This window comes from Falco rusticolus, chromosome 14, assembly GCF_015220075.1.
Source record: "Falco rusticolus isolate bFalRus1 chromosome 14, bFalRus1.pri, whole genome shotgun sequence".
Lineage (NCBI taxonomy): Eukaryota > Metazoa > Chordata > Aves > Falconiformes > Falconidae > Falco > Falco rusticolus.
The window spans coordinates 16,970,984-16,986,822 of NC_051200.1; the positions used below are offsets into that span (position 1 = coordinate 16,970,984).

At 43.6% G+C, this 15,839-nt stretch overlaps 2 long non-coding RNA genes across 10 annotated transcripts in view; both read right to left on the reverse strand.

Annotated features, from left to right (window-relative positions):
- The window catches only part of LOC119157485, a 31,070-nt gene extending 26,695 nt beyond the window's left edge, over positions 1-4,375 (reverse strand). For 6 of the 7 annotated variants that reach the window (XR_005107539.1, XR_005107541.1, XR_005107542.1 and 3 more), the window contains exon 1: positions 181-4,375. This is a non-coding gene — a long non-coding RNA (uncharacterized LOC119157485). The remainder of the gene's footprint in view (positions 1-180) is intronic. The other variant, XR_005107538.1, reaches the window with a different exon arrangement.
- Positions 4,376-4,446: 71 nt separating this feature from the next.
- Positions 4,447-15,839, reverse strand: part of LOC119157571 — a 441,749-nt gene continuing 430,356 nt past the window's right edge. The window contains exons 6-8 of one of the 3 annotated variants that reach the window (XR_005107574.1): positions 8,277-8,770; positions 6,865-6,943; positions 4,447-5,834 (exon numbers count right to left, since the gene is read on the reverse strand). This is a non-coding gene — a long non-coding RNA (uncharacterized LOC119157571). Of the gene's footprint in view, positions 6,944-8,245; positions 8,771-15,839 lie in introns of all 3 variants that reach the window. The other 2 variants (XR_005107573.1, XR_005107575.1) reach the window with 2 other exon arrangements.

Genomic DNA, 15,839 nt, shown 5'->3' on the forward strand with positions numbered 1-15,839 from the left:
TAGCTGGAGGATGACTCACTTCAGTGAACATCAGAAAAAAATCCTGAATACAATTAAACGTGCCTTGCAGTGCTCTTAGCTAGGCAGAGTGGTGGGGCTGGGGAGCTTTTGAATTAATTCCACACTTTGTTTATCCGGAGTCTGGCCTTCAATATCTAGTATTGCTCCTAAATATTTTACCTCTTGTTGCACTAATTGAACCTTTTGTCTGTTGACTTTCAATCCTTCCTCCTGGATTGCAGCCAAAACTTCCTGTCTGCTGACACGCTTGTTCTTCAGAATTCAGGTGTGATCCACATATGATGTTACATGCTTCCAGAACCTGCAGGCTAATTTCTTCCACGTTTGGGTGATGTGTATGTGACAAATCACAGGAGCTTGTGAAATCCTTGAAGAACTCATGTGAAACAATTTTGTTTCTCCTGAAATGTAACAACAAACTTTTACCAACATTTCTCTGATAAAGGGCTGAAGTAAAATGCATTTGCTAGATCTATGACTGAAAACCACTTAGCTCCTTGTACTATTGCAGCCGTAATTTCTGGCATTTTAACAAGAAGAGGTGATGTTTGTGGAGTTTCAGCATTTAATGCTCTGAAATCCACAGTCAGATGCATCTTTCTATCTCCCTTTAATACCAGCCATACAGGGGAATTACACACACTGGGTCATTGCACTGGCACTCCTTGATCCACCAGGCTTTCTGAGCTTCGCTTGGGTACTTACATCGTTTCTGCAGTCTTGGATCAAGCCCTGTTATTAAAGCAAAGGCATTAATCTTTCCATACTCCAACTTATCTCAAGCTTATACTTGCAGAAAGGTAACTCACCCTCATCCTGAGGTCTTCTGAGTATTTCAGGAGCCTTTACAGGAGTACTTAATTTTGTAGGTAAGACAATTATCAGTCCCTTCTATTTCTGTATTATCCTTCCACAGTTAGCAAGATCTAAAATAACCTATTTTGTTTAAGGACCGGCTGCTGTAAAGCCCATTTTTTATCCTGCACATGAAGCTGAATACAAGAAAACCCAACTGCACTCTCCGGTTTGCACCAGGGTGTAGGAGCAGAGCTGAAATGCTTTTTGCACCACAGGTGACCACTGTACACTTTTGTCTGTACGGTGTACCTTGCAGGTACCCACATTCCTGCAAACTAGGAATTTCAATAGTCACTGAGGCACCAGAATCTAATAACAATTTGGGCTCTCAGTATCTTGGTTTTAATTACTATTGTACAGTTCTGCCAATTTATGCATTAAGACACTAATGGGTTTTATATTCCACCTAGCCAGATCTTTTCCCAGGCTCTCTAGTGCCTTCCAAACCCTGTTTCACATCGAATTCAAATGCCATTTCCAAGACTTATCCAGTCCAGACAAAGCACCCCCTACCTTCCCGCAGGCAGAGTGCCGCACACCGCGGGACTGTAAAGTTCCCTCTCATCCTCCAGAGCTTTGGCCTTGTTTGTCCTCAGGACCCTGATTTGAGAAAGTGATTATTACTGGTACCAATTGCTTTGACTAGGTTTGTTTCTAGCTCCTTTTCTTTCCAGAGTATCCTTCCATCCCTCCCGGCATGCACCCCTGCCTCTCATTTCTGTTAGCTGAAATCCCAGGTCCTGCAGTCATGCCTAACCTCTAGCGTAGCATGCTGTTCTGAATACTGGTTCACTATCAATAGGACCTCGGTGTCCCCCAGCAGCAATGCAGGAACTATCCCAGGAGTAACTTTCTAGCAATACATGACTCCAGTCCCTCATCTGATTGTTTCTTTTTCTTCCAGATTAGATTCCAAACCAGTTAAAAATCTTGACGCTCATCACAACCACCATAGCCTATTCGCCCTTCCCACTGCAGGCTCGTGGAGCTCAGTGTCATGTGGAGTCCAGTCAGTGGGCATTCAGCCAGCTTTACCTCCAGGATTCTCATTAGAATTGGTCTAACTGGGCTGCTCACCTGAAGCCCCAATCCACTCCACACAAATATCCCTATTTAAAGTCCCAGTTCCATAGTGAAAACTCACCCTTGAGTGGTAACCAGCACCATTTAACAGTGAGTCTTCCAATGGTCTCTTTCTCATGCTGGTCTCTGTCTCCCTGAATTGGCAATATTCTTTACCATGATGGGATCCTCCTTGCCTGTGTGCTCGTAGCTCATTATGCAAAGGAGCACAAATTTCCAGGGTACGGCCTGGGTGAAATGTCTCCATCCCAGTCATCAGGGTCACTGCTCCTTCTCCAGTTTGTACTGCAGTCAATATATCCAGCTTAGCTGACAACTTCTGTTTACTTTTCTTACTTACTTGCTTACTGGAGTCTCAGAATTCAAGTGTTCTTCTTCACCCTATGTGGCAATGATTTGATTTCTATTCCTGCTCCACTCAGACTCTCACAGCCTCACTCTCATGGACGTGACTGCTGGGTTACCGCCAATCTGCCACAAGTAAAATGCAGTCTGATGATGCATCCAGACACCCCCTTCCCCATCAGTGCAGAGCTGAATAAAACCAACTTGGCTAACATCTCCTTTACTAAACAAAATTGGAGGAACTGCTAGTGCTGCCCTGGTGCCAGGCAATTTTAAGGCATTTACATGTGCATTAACATACCCAAATGCCAAAGCCAAGGGAAGATCAAGCCTGACAGTGGTGAAGTCTTGTTCAGATCCCTGGGTGGTAGGTGGCATCATCTGGCTACTGGTGAGGACTATGGTGCCTGTACACCATTACATCCTCAGGTTTTTCCTTATATAGGCTAGTTTCAAAGGAAAACACTCCTGATCTGCCAGTCCAAACTGCTTTTTTATAGGGTTAGCTTTGCAAACACAGCAGTAGGTATGTGACTTTATTATGTACAACTAAAGGATCATTCTGTGAAACAGACCCTAGTTTCCAACAATTTTCCAGCCTACTTGCTTCAGATTTACCAAGTTACTTTGGGCTAGCCAGATACCCACTGTGTGGCTAAGGTATTCATGGTAAGTTGTGCTGTAGCCAGAGTAATTCTCTGTATCGTGACCCTTCTCATGAATTATCTCCTCACCTGGCCTCTGTAACCCTTCCTCGCTCATCCAAGCTTCACAGCTCCTTCAAAAACTTGCTGCTGAACATGAGAAGCATGCAGAAAATAGGTCTTTCTGCCTTTCCATGGCACAGCCCAAGGACCACATTGACCTTCCTTGTCTGTCAGACAGGGTCTGATGGCTAAAGGACCACGCAGAGGAGCAGCTGCCTGCAAGCGCTTGCCTGCCCCAAGGTGGTCCTCTTGCTGTTTGGGGGTCCCTGGTGGCACTAGTTCCTCTGTAAGTCTGCACATGAAAGTTGTGATCTGCCATGCTCCACTGTGGCAACAACACTGCTTGTACAGTGAAGGGCTCTGTGATTTGTGGTGCTATAAAAGCTGAAAAACTCTATCATTGCCTTTTATATATAATTGAAAACACAATAATTGACTGCAGTGTCAACAAAAGAAAGCAGGCAGCACCCTTGGAAATACACACGCATGTCTGCATGCACATGCGCACACACAACCTCCTACTGCCAGCCAGGCAGTGCTGCGTGACTTGTCTTAATAGAAGGCTTAAAATGAATCAGAATTATTTCCAGATTAGAGGAAAAAATATCCTGTGAAGATGTTTGAGTCTAAGCACAAAGAACACAAAGAGAGCAGTCTCTTTGCCAGTCAGCGCAGCATTTTCTTTTCTCTGGTCCTTTGCTCTCTGCCCTCCTTCTCCTACAACCTGGCTTAACCTTTTTTTTCTGCCTGATGCAGGTGAACATGCGACACTGTAAAGCTGCTGCACCCACACTGGTCTATCTATGAGCACGTCATGCATCTCCCAGGTTTTCCCTTTTCATTTTCTTGACAAAGGTCTCAGCCAGGCTCCCCAAACCAATGTGGTTCCTTTCTGAACTCAGTTTCAGCAACTTAACACATCCATCTACAACGACAGTATCCAAGACCATAAACCCTGTTCCTCCTGGTATCGCCTGACCAGGCTCTAACCCTACGGAGCCTTTGGCCATGTCGTCTGGCAGAGTTTGTATGTAGCAGGGCATCAGGAATACACGGGACTGCTGTCTGTATCCTTGCCAGCTCAAGGGTCCCAAATGCATCACAATGTCTGGTGGAGCTGGTGATCACACCTCTGTTTGATGCTCTGGATGCTGGAATTTCAGGGCAATATGACAAGGTTTTCTCTTCTCCAGTGGTAGAGCAGCCACTGCAGGCAATTCACTAATTTCAGTGTCGAAGCATATGGGGATCTTGCACAATTTCCTTGATGCTTTCACTGGGGCACAAAGCCTGGAAGACATGCTGCATACGAGTAACAGGGCATTGAAGGAGATGGGAAGGATGAGGAAAGAGGGACAAAGGGTGGAAGAAAAACAAAATCCCCTCCCCAAATCCCACCAACACCCCCCCCCCCCCCTTCAGCTATTTACATATAGAAGAATTTTTCATTTTTGACTGCTCTAGTGTGCCATTTTGTTTACCTCAGGTGCTTTTAGGGCAAATTATAGAAACAGGCCAGCTTACTTCGCTCTTTTTTAGACAGTTTCACTTTCAGCTTCTTCTACACAAACAACATGCTACGATTTGGGGGTTGCAAAGGCTGCAGGGAAATATCGATTTCCTCACAATAACACTAAAACAGTTCGACCCAACATTTTCTGAAGGTTTTTACAAAACATACATTTTGAGGGACAAGTTTGACTTGACAGACTTCTTTTTAAGAAAGCTGCCTTTCTTGCAGCCGCAGTAGAGCTGTTATTTACTTGTTTTTATTACAGAAAGAGAATTGTTGATGCTAGAAATTTCTTTTACTCAGGTAAATAGCTCTAAAGTTTCAGATTATCTGGTTATGTGAAAAACTGCACTGTAACTCACAATTTTTTTTAAATTATTCAGCTATTTAAAAAAAAATCTTAATTATAGTAGAGAATAATTAATTCCTTCTGATACTTACAACTCAGACACTCCCTTGTATGCCTCAGGGGTCCAGGAGTCTTAGGCGAATGCAACAATGGGAATTGCATCTTTGAAAAGCCAGCTTTCTCTAAGGCTTTTCTTACCTTGGCAATAGTTCTGTATACGAGAATAGGGACTGATGGCCAATAGCTTAGCTGGGAATTCCTGAGCCATCAGATCTCAATACAGAAGGTCACATGGCACCTCTACTATCAAAAGCATTCCAAAAAAAGACACCAAAGTACACGAACTGCGATACTACTAGTGCACTACGCAAACTGCAGCTCATCTCATCGTGCTATCACAGCCCCAGTCACAGCCCCCTGTAGGGTACCACTGGACTAGGAACTCCAGAGCCAGTCTTTCTTCAAACCCCTCTGTCCCCTGGTCTCATCACAGACTTCTAGTCTATTCCTGCCTTGTGAAACTGCTCTGTGTCATCCGGCCAACTGACACTCCAGGAGCAGTGCTGCTCCTCTGCCTCACATTGCCAGCTTTAATGTACCTTCTGCCAGAGCTGCACTCATGGGGGCACTGGGGATCACAGCTAACCCCTGCAGAGATGAGTAGCTGAGATGGACATGCAAGGTCAGGAGATGCCAAGATGGGAAGGAGGCTTATGCCTCCAGTCAGAATCACTGCAGTGACTTTTTCGCTCATTTTATGCCACTTGCCTCAGCTACAGAGCCCTAATCAGTTTAATTCAAGGAAACAGATCTCAGCTTCTGTCCTCCCCATCTCATTTAGCCCAGTGAGCTGGGTGACGATTGCTGTTGCCAGCTGCTCCAACATTCTGGGGACTGAGTTGCTCCTCTTAACCAGGAAAACGGTCCAACTATGAAGGACATGGGCTTTATTTGTATCCTAGTCCCTCACATCGAGAAGCATATGAAGTGTCAGTCTCGGGGGGGAGGACGGGACGCTAACAGACACCCTAAAGACAGCTGAGCAATATTGAGTATACTCAGATTTTACAAACCTTGAGAGTAAGGGGTGGGAGAAAGCAGTGCAGGGCCTCTGGATCTGCCAAGAAAGGAGTTATTTCTTGGGATTTTCACATTTTTCCAAAGTTGGCTAACAGGACTAGGTCTGGTGAAGGCCTCCAAATAATTGTTCTGTTTTACTCTAAGATTAATATCAGCTAACATACTTCTCTAGCATTCAATACACCTTCACTCATGGGCTTTCCCTTTCCAGAGCCAAATATCAGTGTAAAGCAGCCACTGGGAAGTGCGGCATGCCCAGGGAAAGCCTGCTGACCTGAAGCCAGCAGATACTGAAGGTTCATGCTACGCTATTTTCTTCCAAAAAACATTTAAAAAAGATAGATTTCTGAAAGCTTTTGAGGCTGTCACGTACAGCATCTTAGCCTTTGTGATGCTTTATCAGCACCTCTATCTTTCCATGTTTCTTACAGCACATCACGTAACAGCATCCTTTCCCACTCCTTCACCCTCTTGGAAGCTTCTGGAGGTTGAGGCAGGACAATAACGCAATACACAGCCATGCATACCAGTGGGCAATCAGCAGAACTGGTAGTGAATATAACTCATAAAGAATGACGTGTTTGCCCCATTTCTGCTCCTGGTGGAACACTAATTCCCAGTGAAAGCAATTGTGGCATCTTATTTCTGGCTTATGGCTCTAAATCTCCTCTCCACCCATTCATGTGTCATAGATAAGAGCTGCATTTACATCGCGTCAGTCACACCCTGCTGCACAAGAAGGTGAAGCCACTTTAAGCAGGTTAGTTAGTAATGCAAGACCCTTTCCCAGAACAGCAAACTTCTTTCTGACATCTTTGATGGCAAAATAGGAAAAGGAAAATTCAATTACATTTCAAACCCTAATAAAATTCACTTATCTTTCCCCTTCTTCTATTTTGAAAATATACCTGCATTTGCCACTTTTACTGGATCTTCTCCCTTTTAAAATTCAGTAAACCTTGCGTGCATCCTCACTCATCTCCTTCTCTGTGAAGAATTAGAAAGAAATAATAAGCTGGGATATTTGAATAAAATCCTTTTTATTTCATGGCCTGATTTTACTTCCATAAACTCTGCATTTATAGCAACCTCATAAATTACGAATGTACGTAGAAAATAAATACTCCTTGTTTCTCCTACTGAGGCTGCAGACTTAGCAAACAGATCTCTCAAAATCACAGGAAAAGGAAAGGGTATTTTCTTTTCGACTCATTCAACTGGAAATACAATTTTGAGAAAAGCAAAGCAGTGTTTCCTTTTCACTGTTTCCATTTCATTTGGGCTGATAAATGCCTCTGGGACATAGCGTTTCTGGTTTCACCTCTTCCCAGTCATCTGTCTTTTTCCTTCCCTTTCTTTCTCCCTCTCTGCCTCTTCCCCTCTTTTTCAATTGGCCTAAAAATAAGTGACACCTGGCAGCTGCAGAGTGTTGGCTGTCGCAGGGATTGTTGGTATATGACCTTCTGTCCATAGTAGAAGAGGACTGGTTTCCTTTAGACAGGTATTGAGCAAGCTGAGAAGTGGTTTGACTATCTTCACTGATGACATTGACCAAAGGATGTTCCAGAGATGTCAGAGGCTTGTGGTTAGGTAGCCAGCCAGATGTGAACGATGGGACTTTTATTACAAACAGTCCCATCCAATAAAAGCATGTTAAGACTTTGAAAGAAAAGAAAGCCACTGTGAATTCATGTCCTTCTTTGTGCTTCTGCTGGCAGGAAGGCACTGAATTAGTGTGAAAATTGAGCAAAAATTAATCTTTGCCTCATAATCCATTATTTAAAAAGGAACACTCACTCACTATAATTTTCAAGTCACTGCTACAGCAAAGTCATTCTGAAATCTGTAAGTTTGCCATAGGGGAAAAATAGCAACACAAGACTAGGTCTTGAGATTTGCCAGAGTGCCAGACTCTTAATCTGCTTACCGCATGTACCATTTGCAATTTTGTGTTGCAGTTAGAGCCTCCCCAAGGTCACCCCAAACATCTCAAAGCTCTTAACCATCTGTCTCAGATTCCTGAAAATTAACATGGAGATGGAGAGAGAAAGACTGCCTCATTAGGGTCACTCTCATTTACCAGGAAAAGCCACACCTGTGCCAGCTACACCAGGAGCAGAGCCCTGGGCAGGCATAGCACCAAACCAAAGGCTTTCGATCCTCACAGCTAAGCCCATGGCCACCCCATCCCCCTGCCACCAAAGTGCCTGGCCGCACACTCCCTGCTGGCACCTGCAAGGAAATGACGGGCAGGCTGGGATCGCTGGCACCAGTACCACCAGTGCTCACCTCTGCTGGCACGAGCATCACCAGTGCTCACCTCTGCTGGCTCCAGATCCTGCTGCAGGTAGAGATGTGGGGCTCAGGACCTCTTCATGCCTGCCATAGCTTGAGTGGTCATCGTGTAGGGGGGGCTCAGGCTTTGTTTCATCAGGGGTTCCCTTCAGCACAGCTGTCACTTTAAGCAGAGTTGTGTAAGAGAGAAACTACACAGCTGTGCTTCATTTGTCATACGACTGCCCGCTGTCCTCCAGCTTTCCATGCGATTTTGGAGAGCAGGAATAAAGTTGAGAGGATAAATCAACTGGAGAAACAGTCTTGTGGCAATGGGAACCAATCCTGGATCTTTAGGAAGGCTTGAACCAGGTCACTGAATCTCTCTGCATCTATTTCCCTTCATGAAACACGGTTGTAAAACATATTTCTTCCTTATGCATGTAGATTGTGGTGCTGTTTGGTCTCCTGCTAGCTGCCTCGCAACCTGGGATGCCAGTCTCTGCTGGGGTCCATAAGATTTAACGTAATATAACAAAGCTACGAAGAATGAAATACATACATTACCGAGCGTGACACACATACACGCAAATCTGGCTCCTGCTATGACACAAGAAAGGACTAACAGGGAAATTGGTATTTGGTTTCTGCTTTTAGGGAAAAGAAAAGGAAACAAACAAACAATTATGGTAGACTATAAAACAGCAATAAAAAGAATGGAGATTAAACTGCAGCATGCAGTTTAAAAGAAATAAATAGCAAAACTCATCTAAATTTGTTTCCATTGGGTCTGAACTATAATTCTGGGACAAAAAAGCCTTCCCCCCCCCCCCAGAAAAAAAAAAAAAGCCAAACTTCTTTAAAAAGAGGATATTATGGAAGGAAATGACTGATGAATACTTTGAGAATGTGTTAACTTTTAAACAGCTTGAATATTCAAATCAGAATAAAAATATTCCTTCAATTAAAAATTATTAAAATTAGCTCAAAGTATTTTTTGGTGTGTTCACTGCAAGAATTTAATAGGATCTAGTACTCAGCAAAGCTTTGAAGCAAAAATAACGTCTCAGGAGCTCATTACGCATTAAATCCTATCAAAAAGCAGGATCCCACTATGAAATTAACACAATTTGCAAATCATTATTGCAGGCTACTCCTTCCTTTGCTCTTTTTGCCTCTTTTAACTTGAATCTGCGATGCTGTCAAATCCACCACCACCAAGAAACACGCACAGAAAAATGGGCATTGTATCTTGAAACATCCTGAGCTGTGAACGGCACGGTACAGTAGTCACACAGAACGATATACACAGGAGAAGCTGTCAGGAAAGCCAAGAAGTAGAAAGTGTAGAAGTGAACCAAGGGATGTGGCTCAAAATCTTGTTTGGGAACTTTTTGTACAGTAGGAAATGTTGAACCTTGTGCTTTCCCAGGCTTCTGTAAATGTAGCGTTGTAGTTTTTGGGTTTCAGCCTTAGTTTTAACACGGCTGAATTAATTGGTTATTTTACAGGACATGTTCACTCACAAGTATTCATGAAATATGAATCAGTGGACAAAGTCTCCTTTTAATGAAATACTGGTTCTTGTTTCCTCTTGTCTGAATCAGAGGAAGAGAAAAAAAGAACAATCAATACGGCCTGAAACAGCTATAGCTCATTAAAATTCTAGGCTGTCAATACCATATACGTCTATCACTTCAGAGGCTACCGAAGTGTTGGGGGTAATGGCACTTTACTACTGTATTTGTAAAATACTTGTGGTGTCTGCTAAAACTTAGCAGGTGTTGGCTGCCTTCAGTGTTTCTGGGGGCCAAAAGGAGGTGACAATTAAGGGAGAGTCATCAGTCTCCTTAACTGTCCTCGGCTAATGTGAAAACCAATGTAGTTGAGTTAGGGATTCGTCTCCATAGAGCCCAGCTGTTATTTTTAATGCAGTATGTGGAATATTAAACTGTTTATCTTGTTATTGAAGCCATAAGAAGGCTCTTTCATGTCATCATTTCTATTTTATTTTGTTTAGAGTCCTTCATTAACTTTTCATATGAAAGATCTGTAATTTACATCTTCAAAGAACTTTCAAAATGTAAGTTTTAGGGACGACAAGTGCTGTATGTGTGCAGTTCTACTCTGATGGCAAAGTCAAATCGCAAAAATACCATCAAGAATGTTTCTTCCTTTTCTTTTTTATTTATAAGTAAAACACGGGGGATTTCTCTGGGGAAAAAAGAAATAGTCTGACTGGATACTAATCAGGACAAACAGAAGGCTAAACCAGTGCTGCCTCTGAAAGGCTAGGGAAGGCTTTATGATCTATGGTCTAGGGCGAAAAGCCCTAAATTAATATGAGGTAGCTTAAGACCAGGCATGTTCTGCACTTAAGTATTGGTTTTGCTTTGCAGTCCTAATTCTGAGCAGTCAAAAACCCAAACCAACCCCCTCAAACCTGCAGGAGGTTTTGTTCCTCCCTGTTAGGTCAGGGAACATGGCCTGATTTTTGGACACCTGGGAGCAGAGGAAAACTCTGGCCAGTGCTGTTAAGCTTTATTTCTCTGCTACTGTTCAGTCCTGATAAGAAGTGCAGCTTGGAAGACCATTTCACTGGGACATTTCATCAGCAACCACAGCAGGGTTCAGAAGCTGTACACAAAATCCTTGCCCCACAGAGATCAGCACCAACATCCCGAACATCCAACAAGCTTTATATTACTACATCTAAGGGCGATAACCCCTCTCAGGTCAAGTCCCTTATTATAAATCAGTCGATCAATCCCCAAGATTGCTAAAGCATTCAGTTTCACATTGTGATGGTAAAGCAATTAAAAGCTCGGCCCTAAACAAATTAGATTTTGTATGTTTGGTTTTACAAACACCCAGAAAGGGGTCAGATCTTTTATCACTGTTGTCAAGGGGGAGGGAGGGAATCCATCAAGTCACACAGAACTAATTTACACCACTTAGTGAAAAAAATTGGAGCTATAAATGGTAATCCAAGTAGAAAGGTTTCTTTCAGTACAGAAACGTACCAGTCTCTGTAGAAGCCAAACAGGTCGTGAGTTGGTACCAGCTGAGGAAGCAAAGGAATGGGGGACACACTAGAGAAAAGTGACCTGTAGCAATGAGTAGAAAAACTGAATCAGGAGTTGTCTGGCCATGTTTGTATATGTGATCTCTTATCTCAACGTGGTATTTCATTGCCATGCCCTAGAGCTACACCACCATGACTGCAGCTCTGGGGATTGCCTTACTGCACTGCACTGCACCGCACCGTGGAGGCAGATGTGCTCATCCGTGCTCCCCTGGCATCTCCCTTGGGTGATCATGCTCTCATGGCACTCAGTTCCCTTATTCCTCTGTTTAATCCCATCCTGCTGTCTCTTTTGCCTGTTGGGTGCTGAGATAACAGCAGCATCACACTGAGGTGGAGCGGTGCTGATAGGGAAGCCAGGCCTGGGTAAGTCTGACAAGACCTGGAGACTGCCTTCAACCCTGGGTGATGCTAATATGTGTCTGGGTTACATTTCTCCTTAAATTCTTCCAGAAAGTCCACCCAGGCTTAAGAGTGCAAACTGCTCAGAGTAGGGACTATCATTCACTGTGCTTTTACTCATCAAGGCACATGCCTAATGCCTTATCTTTAATGAAAGTCTCCGCATGTTCCTGTACTATAAATAATAATTTAAATATTGTATGTCTGAGCTCCAGTGGCTGAGGTTGAAGTGATCATTTTGGAAAGATGGAACAGCTCTCATCTAAAAATATGTATCTGAAAAACTATTCTGGAAGAAGCGAGACTTATAAATTGATAAATGGGTTGAAGCTGGGATGGAGACTGCGATGAGAGGAAAAATTCAGCTCTCAGAAGAAAGGAAATTAAAGAAAAGCAAGAACTGTTCCAAGACTTTTATTGTTTAAAATTAAAGATTTGAGGCGTAGCAATATAACAACTGGGAAACTGGCATTCTGAAAATGCTGACCTAGATGAGGAGTTTTTGAATCCAAGAAAACATCATTAAGGAGACTTTCCACTTAGCAAAAATAAGCAGGAAAAATGGAAATGTTTTTTATGGAAATGTAACTTTGTAGAAGATTAGAGAAGCATGACAGAAACCCAGAATGAGGATTCAGAGAAAGCATATCTCAGCCAACTAAGTAGCTTTGATCCTAATTGATAGGAAGCACAGATACAATTACTCTCTTTCCAGTTCCCTCCATACGAGCAGCACGGTCAGACACTAACTAACCTGCGCAGTGTAGGGTCCGTCCTTCCACTGGCTCACGGGCTTTACACTGCTGTGCACAGACTGCTGCCACGGGTGGCACGCCACTGCAAGAACAGTTCCGTGATGGGCTTTGGGATTGTACAAAATTATATACTTTTCATACATAAACAGTATTTTCTACCTTTAAAACTATTGTTTTTCAATGGAAAATTGTAGTATTTCACATCTTTTTCTGAGACTAAATATCATTGAATAAGAATACCCCTGACATATTTCCTTTAATAATCCAGCAAAATTCTAGCACTTTCCCCCCCACATTTTATGGAAAGAGCAGAAAACTTTTCTCGTTTCCGTTTGAATTTTAACACTTCATTGATACAAAGACATGTACTTTTAAGCATGACCTACCAAAGGTCTTCAAATTTTCTACCACATGGACCAAATTAATTGCTTTATTAATCACAGAATGACAGAACAGTTGATGTTGGGAGGGACCTCTGGAGGTCACCTAGTCCCCCCCTGCTAAAGCAGGGTCACCTGGGGCAGGCTGCACAGAGTCACGTCCAGGCGGGTGTGAATGTCCCCAGAGAAGGAGACTGCACAGCCTCTCTGGGCAGCCTGTCCCAGGATCTGCCACCCTCACGGTAAGGAAGTTCTTCCTCATCTTCAGAAGGAACTTCTTGTGCTGCAGTTTGTGTCCCTTGCCCCTTGTCCTGTTATTATTAGCCAGCTCTCTTGGACCCCACTACATTACAGAGTCCTAACCCATGGGACGATTATAATAAAACCAGTTTTACTTCCTACTTATGAAAACCTATTTCTCTGAGAGACTCTAAAATAGAAATGGGAAGGTTGTGAGGTGCATGGACCCAGCAATACTGGCACTCTGGGTGGTGGAACGGGGGGCAGGGAGGATGCAGAGCGGTTCAGAAGTAAAGATGACAAGAATACGCTATAGGCCACAGCAGAACATGGAGCAGAACCCGCTTCTGTGGTCATAATGAATGGACAACTTTTGTTTTCAGGAGCAAAAAAATTCTGCCACAATCTTACTTGAAGCCAATTACATAGATGTAGGAGATATTCATGGTGTGGGGAGCTTTATGGCATGGATTAATTTGAAACCCACAGAAACCAGTGAGAAGCTGTAGGACTGCAGTAGGTTTTGCTTTAGCCATAAAAACTTAAAGCTCCCACCAAAATGATGAAGAAACATAGAATGTCATTGGGGTGGCGAGCAAAAACTATGGAAGACCATTTTAGTGACTCAGAAATCCCACACTAAAAAGTGAAGAGAAAGAAAGAGTGAGCACATGATGGAGATCTTGAACAGTTTAAGCTGAACTAGGGAGACAGAAACATAATTGCTGCATTGGCATGAAGATATAGAGGGCTGGGCACTCGTGGGAAGGGTTAAAAGTCCACATTTACCCTGGATTGCGGTTCAAGGCAGGAAACTTTTATGCTGACAGAATACAGGCTGGAGAGGGAAAAGGCGACAAATTGATAGGAAAGAATCAAGCTAGTGAAAGTGAATAATAGAGGAGCAGACAGTAATTGTTGAAGGAGATTTGATAAACTGTTTCAGAGCAAGACAAAGAGCAGAGAGTCAAATATTGTGCTGCCACAAAAGCCAGAAGTCAGAAAAAAAGAGTAAAAGCAATGCTTTTTTTTCCCCTCTCAGAAAACACCTAACAAGGGGCCAAGTGAGAGAAGAATCAATAAGGCTGATTTAAGGTATGTTAGAAATGAATTTTTAAAATAATAAAATTATTCTGCTCAATTTAATTGGTGAATCAGCAAGATCTATCATATAATATTTGAGACCAGGGTGGAGGATTATGAAATGAAGCACAGGGAAGAGCAGGGCTCCCATAGGAGCCCTTTGTAAAAAGAAGGGCTGAGAAAGGAAAGATTGGGAAGGTTCAGGCAAGAACGTTTTAGCATGCTTTATAAACATGACTAAGAAGTCAGTCTTGAGGAGATCACAAAATAGTGAAGAAAGGGGGTATGATAAACCAAGCTAAAGGGGCCCAGACTGGACAAGAAAAGATACCTCTGTTATCCGGATGCCACGGCAGAAGGAACCAAGGAGGGGCTGGTTTTCCAGATGCCATGGCTTCCAGACACCATTGACTTCCAGAGACCATCCCTGGCTGACAGATGCCACTACAAACAGGGCAGCAGGGATGGAATGGCAGAAGGGTGTACAACACTATCTTCTTGCCATGGGGCTGGTAACTGAGCAAACAACAAGGACTTGGACAGTCTAGGTTCTGAAGGATGCAGTGAGTAACAGCACCGATTTTTTTAAACTAAAAAGCTAAAATGTTGTTTGATCTATTGTTTGTGCCCCTTCTGCATGCTCTTCTGAGAAAGAACATGAAGCAAAGAGCTGGCTCTGCAGTCTCAGAGGTCTGGGCCCACAGTGCACACACACACACGTATTCCCATCACCAGCGCTTAGGTGTTCATGCTTCAAGAGAACAGAAGGCTTGCCGTTACGCACAACTGCAGGTTCAGTTTGCATTTACACTTCACCAGTCGCTGGGCTGTAGTCTAGAACTGTAGCTGCCCTGCAGGTCCAGACATCATGCTGGTCGGCTGGCACTGAACAGGGACTGCTGAGGCTCCCTTTGAAAGACCACTGCTGGCCTTCCCAAGCACGCTGAACTCCCTGCGTCCACAGATTAGACAAGATCTTAGAGCTGGAACAAGGTCAAATGTAAAATACTGCAGCTGGCCCTTTCCCAGAGAAAGCTGAATCTCTTTAAGGCTGGATTTAAAGCTAGGCATGGCTGTCCTGCTTCCTTGCCCATCCCAAATGCTTTACCACTGGAATGCCCTGGATAATCCCGCATGTTGACAAAGGTAGAGCAACACGAGCAAGGAAGACAGGATTAAGAAAGAGATGTTTTCTCCTTTAGAGTACAGATCACCTTTAAAAGTAGAAAATCAACTGCAAAAAGAATCTCAGAAAGTTAATGAAGCAGCACACTGGGAGAGTGCATGCAGGAGCCTCCCACCTCCCAGCACATGTGAAACACAAGCAAGTGTAAAAGCAATCACAGATTAAAGTTCGTCTCTTCTCAGTTTGACTGGCCTAAGGGAGACAATAGCAGAATTAAAAAGAATAATAATAACAATCAGCCGATGGGAGTGATTTTTAATAAAAAGTCAGCTCAGGAGGAAGTTCTGGCCTGTGCTTGTCTGTGTGGAGGCTCCCAGGAGGGCAGCCGCAATCAAAAGGAGCTGTGGTAGGGACACCGAGAGTACAACATCAGGGCTGCAAGCGTCGAGGGCACGTGGGTAGGGGGAAGGTACGGTCTCAGCCACAAATGCACTGTGTGGGAGGAAAGGCACAGACTGCTGATTTCAATGGGATAACA